The sequence below is a fragment of the Bos indicus genome, chromosome 15 (genome assembly GCF_029378745.1).
Source record: "Bos indicus isolate NIAB-ARS_2022 breed Sahiwal x Tharparkar chromosome 15, NIAB-ARS_B.indTharparkar_mat_pri_1.0, whole genome shotgun sequence".
In the NCBI taxonomy this organism is placed as follows: Eukaryota; Metazoa; Chordata; class Mammalia; order Artiodactyla; family Bovidae; genus Bos; species Bos indicus.
In genome coordinates, this window is record NC_091774.1 from 50,357,422 (window position 1) to 50,367,888 (window position 10,467).

At 35.8% G+C, this 10,467-nt stretch overlaps 1 pseudogene; it reads right to left on the bottom strand.

Annotated features, from left to right (window-relative positions):
- Nucleotides 1-266: 266 nt before the first annotated feature.
- On the bottom strand, nt 267-1,243 carry LOC109568975 (olfactory receptor 52E4-like; annotated as a pseudogene).
- Nucleotides 1,244-10,467: the final 9,224 nt, after the last annotated feature.

Below are 10,467 nucleotides of genomic sequence, written 5' to 3' on the forward strand. Positions count from 1 at the left end.
AGGTTCAAAAGGGAACAGATATATGTATATGTATACCTATGACTGATTCATGTTGAGGTTTGACAGAAAACAACAAAATTCTGTAAGGCAATTATCTTTCAATAAAAAAATAAATTTAAATTTATAAATTATATATAAAATATATAAATTATGAAAAGGAAATACTTGAGTTATACACTTAGAAGATTCTAATAAAGGCCAAAGTAATTCCTTACTAACCTTTTCGTAATTTCAGTTGGTACCCTGAGAGAAGTACAAGATAAAAGTTAGCCTGCTAGAAGTTTTCCACTCTCTAATATATTAGGTCCCTCTTTCTTGACAAATATTCTCACAACTCTGTTCCAAATTTTCTTCGTCCTGACCCTGTAAATGACTGGATTTAAATAAGGAGGAACAACTACATACAAATTGGCCAGGAGGATGTGAATGTAATGAGGAACATTTCTACCAAACTGGTGTGTCATAAAGGAGAAAAATGCTGGTGTGTAAAAGGCTAAGATGACACAGACATGTGAACACTTGTGCTGAGTGCTTTGAGTCTGGCATCCCTAGAAGGAAGGTGGAAAACAGTTTATAGGATCTGAACATAGGAGAGGGCAATGAGGAGCAAGTCAAAGATCAGGGTAGCAATGGTAAATAAGCCATAGATGATGTAGACTCTTATGTTAGCACAAGCTAGACAAGCAATTCCCATATGCTTACAGTAGGTATGAGGAATAATATAGTGTCCACAGAAGGGAAGTCTTTTAAGAAGAAGACAAAAGGGGATGGCAAGGAGGACTGGCCTCACCACTGCAACAGAGGCCATGATGGGTACCATTTTGTTGGTGAGGATAGTGGTATACCTCAGTGGATAACAGATGGCGACAAATCGGTCAATTGCCATGGCCAGGAGTACACCAGATTCCATGCCGATGTAGGTGTGGATAAAGAACATTTGGATGAGGCAGGCTTCAAACCTTACCTTCCTATGATTGAACCAGAAGATGGCCAGCATTTTGGGTATGGTAGAAGTGGACAGACCTAGATCAATAAAGGAGAGAAGAGCCAGGAAGTAGAACATGGGCTGATGAAGGCTCTGGTCTGTCTTGATTAGAAACAGGATTGTGACATTTCCTACAAGGGCTATGAGGTAAACAACAAAGAAAGGGAAAGCAATCCATGCATGGAAAACTTCCAGACCAGGTACACCCACCAGAAGGAAGGCAGAAGGATGTGAGGTGGTGTCATTAACAAAGGGCATTCTGCTGAAAATTCTTGGAGGATGGTCTGCTGTATTCTTCAGTATTTCTGGGGAGACATGAGGGTATATATGGTAGTTGTATGTCAATACCACAATACAATACCAATAGAGTTCTTAAAAACATAATGGAACAAATTTTAGTACAATTCTCTCACACACATTCCGTTCAGTTCAGTTCAGTTTAGTCACTCACTCATGTTTGACTCTTTGCAACCCCATGGACTGCAGCACGCCAAGCTTCCCTGTTCATCACCAACTCCTGGAGCCTACTCAAATTCATGTCCATTGAGTCAGTGATGCTGTCCAACCATCTCAACTTCTGTCATCCCCTTCTCCCACCTTCAGTCTTTACCAGCATCAGGGTCTTTTCCAAGGAGTCAGTTCTTAGCATCAGATAGTCAAAGTATTGGAGTTTCAGCTTCAGCATCAGTCCTTCCAATGGATACTCAGGATTGATGTCCTTTAGGATGGACTGGTTGGATCTCCTTGCAGTCCTAGGGACTCTCAAGAGTCTTCTCCAGCACCACAGTTTAAAAGCATCAATTATTTGGCACTCAGCTTTCTTTATAGTCCAACTCTCACATCCATATACGACTACTGGAAATATCATAGCCTTAACTAGACGGACCTTTGTTGGCAAAGTAATGTCTCTGCTTTTTAGTATGCTGTCTAGGTTATTCATAACTTTTATTCCAAGAAGCAAGCATCTTTCAATTATTATCTATTATTGCCGATCTCATTTATTATTCCATGGGTATCTTAGAAGTTAGAAACAGACTTTTCTGATGTTAGTGTAGTATTGTGATTCATGATTATATTGTAGCTCATTATGTTGTGAAAATTTCTTCTATATATGCTAGTATCAACTGAAAACACTTGTAGTAAATGGAACTTTTTAACATAATCAAATCACTTTGGTTACTTTGTTGCATATATACATGAAAGAAAACTCACCAAAATAATATGATAAAAATGTAGTAATTAGGATAAACAAATTTGCATATGATGATTAAGAAATTTCCAGTTGTGAGGGTCATCTGCCCATCATAGCTTTGCTCTCTAGGTTGGTACATTTCTGTTCATTTACTTTAATGACACTGTTCATGCCTAACATTTAATGAAATTGTGATTTTATGCCATGGTTAATGCATTAAATATTAATATTTTTCTACTTTTATAGATAAAAGTTATTATTCATCACAAAAAATAATTTAAAAACATGATCATTGTAAAGGAGATAGAAAATTGATTGATTAAATTCAGCATCCATGTATGTTAATTAAAAAAAATAAAAAACACTCAGCAAACTAGGCAAAAACTAAAACTTGCTTAATTAGGTGAAAGGAATCTATGAGAAAACTCCAGCTAATATCATACTCAATGGTAATACAGTGAAAGGTTTGTCCCTAGGATTTGGTGACCGGCAAGATGGTGATGGACAGGGAGGCCTGGCGTGCTGCAATTCATGGGGTCACAAAGAGTCAGACACAACTGAGTTAAAGATCTGATCTGATCTGAAGAATATAAAATAGCCTTGATTATGTTTAGTATTTTACTATAGATTCTAGTGAGGTCCATAGGAAGAAAAAAGAAATAAGATGATGTTAGTAAAATATAAGAAGTAAAGAAGTAAGATGATGGAATGAAAGATGTCAGCTTTCCTATTCACAAATGACATGAACATTTACAGAAAAAAATTATTAGATCCAGTCATTTATCTCAGTAACTTCTCTAGTATAACATTCAACACTTTTTTATATGTTCTCTTAGCAAACAGTTGGAAATTAAAATTTTAAAATAAATTTTCATAGAAATTCACAATACCACTTACAAAGGCATTGGAAACATAGAGTACTTAGTAGTAGGCACTTATAAAATACAACAGAAATGTTCCCCATTCAGTAGATTGTCTTTTTCTTTTGTCAATGTTTTCCTTTCCAACATTTTTTAGTTTATGGAGGTCCCATTTGTTTATTTTGCTTTCATTTCTTTTGCCTTAGGAGACAGATCCAAAAAATTGTAGCTATGATTTATGTCTGAGTGTTCTGCCTATATTCTCTGCTAGTGGTTTTATTGTTCTAGGTATTGCATGTTGGTCTTTAATTTTGCATTTACTTTTTTATATGATGTGACAAAATGTTCTAACCTCATTCTTTTTCATGTAGCTGTCCAGTTAGAGAAATGCAAATTAAAACCATAATGAAATATCACATCATCCCTGTCTGAATAGCTGTCAAGAAGTACACAAATAGCAAATGTTGACTACCATGCCTAGTAAAGGGAACTCAGGTGCATTGTTGAGGTGCTTGCAAATTGGTGCAGCCACTGTGGATAATAGCGTGAAAATACATCAAAAAATAAAAATAGAACTACCATGTGAACAGTAACTTCCCTCCTCTGTATATGTATATTAAAAAAATCAAAACACTAATTTGAAAAGATGCATGCATGTCAATGTTCATAGCAGTGTTACATGCAATAGCCATGGAATAGAAGCAACCCAAGTGCCCATCAACAAATGTATGTATAAATAAGATGTGGTAATAATGCACAATGGAATAATACTCAGCCATAAAAAGAATGAAATTCTGCCAATCGCAGCCATGTGCATACATATAGAGTATTTTATGCTTAGTGAAATAAGTCATTGAAAGACAAACACTCATGTTTTTAGTTATGTGTTGCAACTGAAAAAAAAATCCAAACAAATGTATATAATAAAACCAGAATAGACTTACTGATACAGAAAGCAAGCTGTTGATTACCAGTGGGGAGAGGGAAGGAGAGATAGGGTGTGCAATTAAGTAATATTTACTATTATGTATAAAATAGGTAAACAAGGGTATATTGTATAGAATAGGGAAATAAAGACATTATTTTGTAATAACTTTAAATGATGTATAAGCTAAAATATTATATCACTCTTGTATAATCTAAAAATATTGTATAACAGTTAAAAGTAATACAGTATTGTAAATCAATTATAAATTTAAGTTCTAAAAAATTCCTGACATTTAGGCAACTTAAAAAATTTAAAGTATAAACGTATGATTGATTAAAAAGACCAAACTATGTTAAGATCTCAATTCTTCCTATATTGGCAAATCAATTTAAAACATTTTTTAGTTTAAGCTTATTTTAAAATGGATCTTCACGACCAAGATAATCAGGATGGTATGATCACTCAACTAGAGCCAGACATCCTGGAATGTGAAGTCAAGGGTGCCTTAGCATCACTACAAACAAAGCAAGTGGAGGTGATGGCATTCCAGTGGAGCTATTTCAAATCCTGAAAGATGATGTTGTGAAAGTGCTGCACTCAATATGCCAGCAAATTTGGAAAACTCAGCAGTGGCCACAGACTGGAAAAGGTCAGTTTTCATTCCAATCCCAAAGAAAGGCAATGCCAAAGAAAGCTCAAACTACTGTACAATTGCACTCATCTCACACGCTAGTAAAATAATGCTTAAAATTCTCCAAGCTAGGCTTCAGCAATATGTGAACTGTGAACTTCCATATGTTCAAGCTGGTTTTAGAAAAGGCAGAGGAACCAGAGATCAATTGCCAACATCTGCTGGATCATGGAAAAAGCAAGAGAGTTCCAGAAAAACATCTATTTCTGCTTTATTGACTATGCCAAAGCCTTTGACCATGTGGATCACAATGAACTGTGGAAAATTCTGAAAGAGATGGGAATACCAGACCATCTGACCTGCCTCTTGAGAAATTTGTATGCAGGTCAGGAAGCAACAGTTAGAACTGGACATGGAACAACAGACTGGTGCCAAATAGGAAAAGGAGTTCGTCAAGGCTGTATATTGTCTCCCTGCTTATTTAACTTATATGCAGAGTACATCATGAGAAACGCTGGACTGGAAGAAGCACAAGCTGGAATCAAGATTGCCAGGAGAAATATCAATAATCTCAGATATGCATATGACACCATCCTTATGGCAGAAAGTGAAGAGGAACTAAAAAGCCTCTTGATGAAAGTGAAAGTGGAGAGTGAAAAAGCTGGCTTAAAGCTCAACATTCAGAAAACGAAGATCATGGCATCTGATCCCATCATTTCATGGGAAATAGATGGGGAAACAGTGGAAACAGTGTCAGACTTTATTTTTTGGGCTCCAAAATCACTGCAGATGGTGACTGCAGCCATGAAATTAAAAGATGCTTACTCCTTTGAAGAAAAGCTATGACCAGCCTAGACAGCATATTGAAAAGCAGAGATATTTCTTTGCCAACAAATGTCCGTCTAGTCAAGGCTTTGGTTTTTCCAGTGGTCATGTATGGATGTAAGAGTTGGGCTGTGAAGAAGGCTGAGCACCGAAGAATTGATGCTTTTGAACTGTGGTGTTGGAGAAGACTCTTGAGAGTCTCTTGGACTGCAAGGAGATCCAACCAGTCCATTCTGAAGGAGATCAGCCCTGGGATTTCTTTGGAGGGAATGATGCTAAAGCTGAAACTTCAGTACTTCGGCCACCTCATGCGAAGAGTTGACTCATTGGAAAAGATTCTGATGCTGGGAGGGATTGGGGGCAGGAGGAGAAGGGGACAACAGAGGATGAGATGGCTGGATGGCATCACTGACTCGATGGACTTGAGTTTTTGATGGACAGGGAGGCCTGGCGTGCTGCGATTCATGGGGTCACAAAGAGTCGGACACAACTGAGCGACTGAACTGAACTGAACTGAACTAAAATGGTTATAAGAACACTCGAAGTGCTTTGGTTAAAGAATAGCAAAACCAATGTTCTTATAGAATTACAAACTTATAAAACTATACTCAAGTCTTGGCCATTTACACAGTGATAGACACATAGGTCAATAAAGCATTATAAAAAGAATAGAAGTAATTACATTTTACAGGCTCATACATACATTTTCCTTACTTACAAACTGTATTTACACAAAGACTTGTTTTTTGGCAATTGTATACATTGATAACCCCAAAGTGGAAAATCATAACTACTCATCACCAGGAAAATAGACAAGTCAGATCTGAAGTGTTTACATAATGAAATTCTACTAAGCAACAAAGACGATTGACTGCTCAGGTATCCAATAGCATAGACGAATCTAAAATCATCCTAATTAGCAGTTACTAAAGAGTACTAATTAAATACTTTAATTTCTGTGAAGTTCTAGAGCATATAAAAAAAATAGGTGCTGACAATAGTTCTTCAGTGGCTGCACAGGGATTAAGAGCAATCAGGGACAGACTGGGAATGAAAATAATACATGAACTGCGTTAACTCTAAATATTCTGTTTTATATGGGATTTAGTTTTTATTAGTTACAGTCTCTTTCTTATTCATACTCAGTTTTTATCCACATGGTTACTATAATTACTTGCAACAAGACCATTGGTGAATGTAATTATTCTAAATAATGACAAATTTGATGAGAAGTAAACAGTCCAACAGCATGCTAGTGTTTTATTCTAGGATAGGTTCTTCAAATACCTCTGAGATTTCCTAAATTTAGTATTTATCTTTGAAGTGGTATAGAATTTTATGCCTTACTATGATTTCTCAAACATATGACTCAACACATTCAACCAAATTTAAAGGTAACTGTTATTGAATTCAAAACTATTTCAGGACAGCAGAGACCTAATGAATTGGAAAGAACCAGTTGAGATAGGCTTCAGGATATACTATAAATTTTTCTCCAACTTATGTATGTAAAATAACTATTTTTCTCCTTTATTTGACTGACTGTTTATGCTAACAAAGGGTCAAGTAAATAAATTCAGTTTTGTTCAGTTCAGTCACTCAGTCGTGTCTGACTCTTTGGCCACCTGATGCGAAGAACTGACTCATTGGAAAAGACCCTGATGCTGGAAAAGATTGAAGGTGGGAGGAGAAGGAGACAGAGGATGAGATGGTTGGATGGCATCACTGACTCGATAGACATGAGTTTGAGTAGGCTCCAGGGGTTGGTGATGGACAGGGAAACCTGGCATGCTGCAGTCCATGGGGTCGCGAAGAGTCAGACATGACTAAGCAACTGAACTGAACTGAACTGAGAGTGGAACCAGTCTTCCCCATGCCCACCTATTCTCAAAAGTTGTAAAGGTATGGATTAATTTGAAGGCCTCCTGATTTATATGGTTTTAGATCTTGAATAACAGATTGATCTTCTTACTAGACTGTTCTTGTCAACTGATATCCAGTTGGTGTTGGATTTATCTGTGGAAATGCTCATTCAGATCATATCTGCCTATTGTGGCCAGTTAAGATTCGGTTGGTTTGGTGTTCAGACACACTCCTTTTAACCCACTCAAACATAGCTTTATGTCTTCAAATTCCCACTTCCTAGTGATCTTAGAAAGTCATTCCCTAAGCCTCATATTTTTATCTGTAGAGTCTGAGATCATCATGGTATCAACTTCATATAGCTCTAGCACTAATGAAATAAAACATTGCATCTGTGATGTCTAAAAAAATGCCTTGACACTGGGTTTTTCATAACATTAGCTATTCCAAATTATTATTACACTGTAGTAAAACTCTTGATGCTAATATTGTATTTTCTAATAAAACACAAAGCTTACAAATAGTATAAACATGGTTCCTTCTGAGGAACTATGAAAACTGAATCCCACCACTGGTTGAAATTGAAAGGTAATTCCCTAATCTAATTAGTTTAGGAGCTGTGTTTTAAGGCATCTTCATAATATTCCATATATACACCACACTTAGGGAACAAATGGTAAAACTTTTAGGGCTCCATCTTTGACAGCCATTTATAAAAAATCTTCCTGGGATAAATTTACAAATACTGGATTTTCATCCTGGAACATGGAATATGTAAATTAGATTCAACTCAGTCAGAACAAAATGGGAGTCTGTAAGTCAGTTTCTCATTTTGAACTGTGAGAAACACTGTCATCTTTATAGATTCTGACTCAAGACCAGATTAATAAACAGAGACCAAGTATTAACATCTCTGTTTTTTTAGCACAGAGTACTAAGATCATCCCTAAGGCCTTACAACTAATAAAACAGTGACTATTTCAAAGAGGTCACTCTACTGATGGTCACTTTGATATCCATGGTTCTGGATTCTGATCATTTACCCAGACTCATATCTGCAGTGAAAGTACACAATACAATGTCTGAGTGGCTCCTTTTCTTTGTAACAGTAGCTGAAATAAAGAGGGCTGGGTATCTCATCTATGATATATCTGCAAGTGGTACTACCTGATGTGACCTCCAGAAACTCTCCGCAATGTCCACAGTGCTGCGCTGCCCCACTGCTCTGAGTCATTTTAGAGGAGAACCCCTCACCAGTATTAAACTTGGACTGTCTTCCCAAGAACAACATTCTGCCTTTTCTTGTGTGTCAGGCTGTCCTTCCTGCCCAGGATCTCTCAAGACAAACATTTTATGCAGAGGCTATTTCTCCCCTGAGGGGGACATACTAGGACAATTTCTCAGGGTAGGAGAGCATCTGTGACCTTAAGTCAAACTTTTTGAAGCGACTAGCTTCACACCTACATCTAGGGAGCCAGGAATCCATTTCATATTTTATCTTAGTCACACCCCTTTTATGTAGTTTATCATTTTCTCAAATTGTGTTTATAACTGATAGTTTATTTTGCTCAATCCCCTTCACCTAATTTGCTTCTCCTTCTGACTGAACTCCTCTCTGATAACCACTAGTTTTGTGTTTTGTTTTGCTTTATTTCTTTGATTCTGTTTTATTTGTGACTCTGCTTCTGTTTTATTTGTTTGCTTCATTTTTTAGATTCCCCATATAAGTAAAGACATTCACTAAGTATAATACTTGCAGGACTATCCATCTTGAGGCAAATGAGATTTCATTGTTTTCATGCCTGACAAATATTCCATTGTGTGTATATAGATGTGTTGTATAAACATCTTTATCCATTTTCTCATTATGTACAATCAGGTGGCTCTGGTTGCTTTAGTATCTTGGTTACTATATATCTTACTGTGAACTTTGGGGTACATATATCATTTTTAATTTATGTTTTTGTTTTCTTTGGATTAAATATCCAGGACTGGAACCGCTAGATGGTATGATAGTTCTATTTATAATTTCTGGAGGAAAACCCCATTCAGTTTTGTATGGAACCAGCTCCAATTTGCATTCACACTAACAGTGTACTAGGAAGTGTACTTGCTTCTCTCTGCTTTCTTACAAACAATTGCTATTTCTTGTCTTTCTGACCATGGCCATTCTGTGTGAACTAATTTCTCATTGTGGTTTTTATTTGCATTTCCTAATTAGTGATATCAAGCACCTTTTCATATTTTTGTTTGCCATCTGTAGCTCTTCTTTGGAAAAAATATCTATTCAACTTCTCTGTCCATTAAAATCAGATTGTTTCTTTGATACTTAGTTGTGTTTTACATATTTGGATATTAAAAATTTATTGAACATATTATCTGTGACAATCTTCTTCCATTTAGTAGATTGCATTTTCATTTTCTTGATGGTTTCTTTCAATGTACGAAAATGTAGATATTTGATTAGATCATTTGTTTATGTTTTATTTTGCTTCCCTTACCTGATATATCCAAAAAAACAAAAAAGTATTTCAACGATCATTGTCAAAGAGGATAATTACCATATTTTCTTCTTGGAGTTTTATGGTTTCTTTAGCCGTTTTGAGGCTTTGCTTTATTTCCTGCAAATATTGAACCATACTTATATCCCTAGAATAAGCCCCACTTAATCACGGTGTATGATCCCTTATATATTGTTGAATTTGATTTTCTTATATTTTGGTCAATATATTTATATTTATCAGAGAAATTGGTTTGTAATTTTCTTTTCTTTTCTTTTTTTTTTCTTTTACTGTATTTCTCAGGTTTTGGTATCAGAATAATGGCTTCACAGAATGACTTCGAGAGGGTTCCATCAGCTTCAGTTTTTTGAAATATTGTGAAAAGGATAAGTATTAGGTCTTCTTTATACATTTAGTAACTGAAGGCGCATTGTAGAATATCAGTTTTACCATTTGTAGTTAAAGGATTGTAGCAGTGCCTAACTTATTACAAAGCTGTGAGAATGAGATAAGATAATATGTGCAAATCTCTTAGCATTCTTCCATGTAAAATAAGGGTCCTTCATTGTTTTCAGCTATTAATATTAATGACGGTCACCAGATACATATTGCTATCTTTAGTAAGTTTTGGTAGACCGTATCTACCATAATAAAGTTCATGCCTAAAGTTTTCATGCTAAAG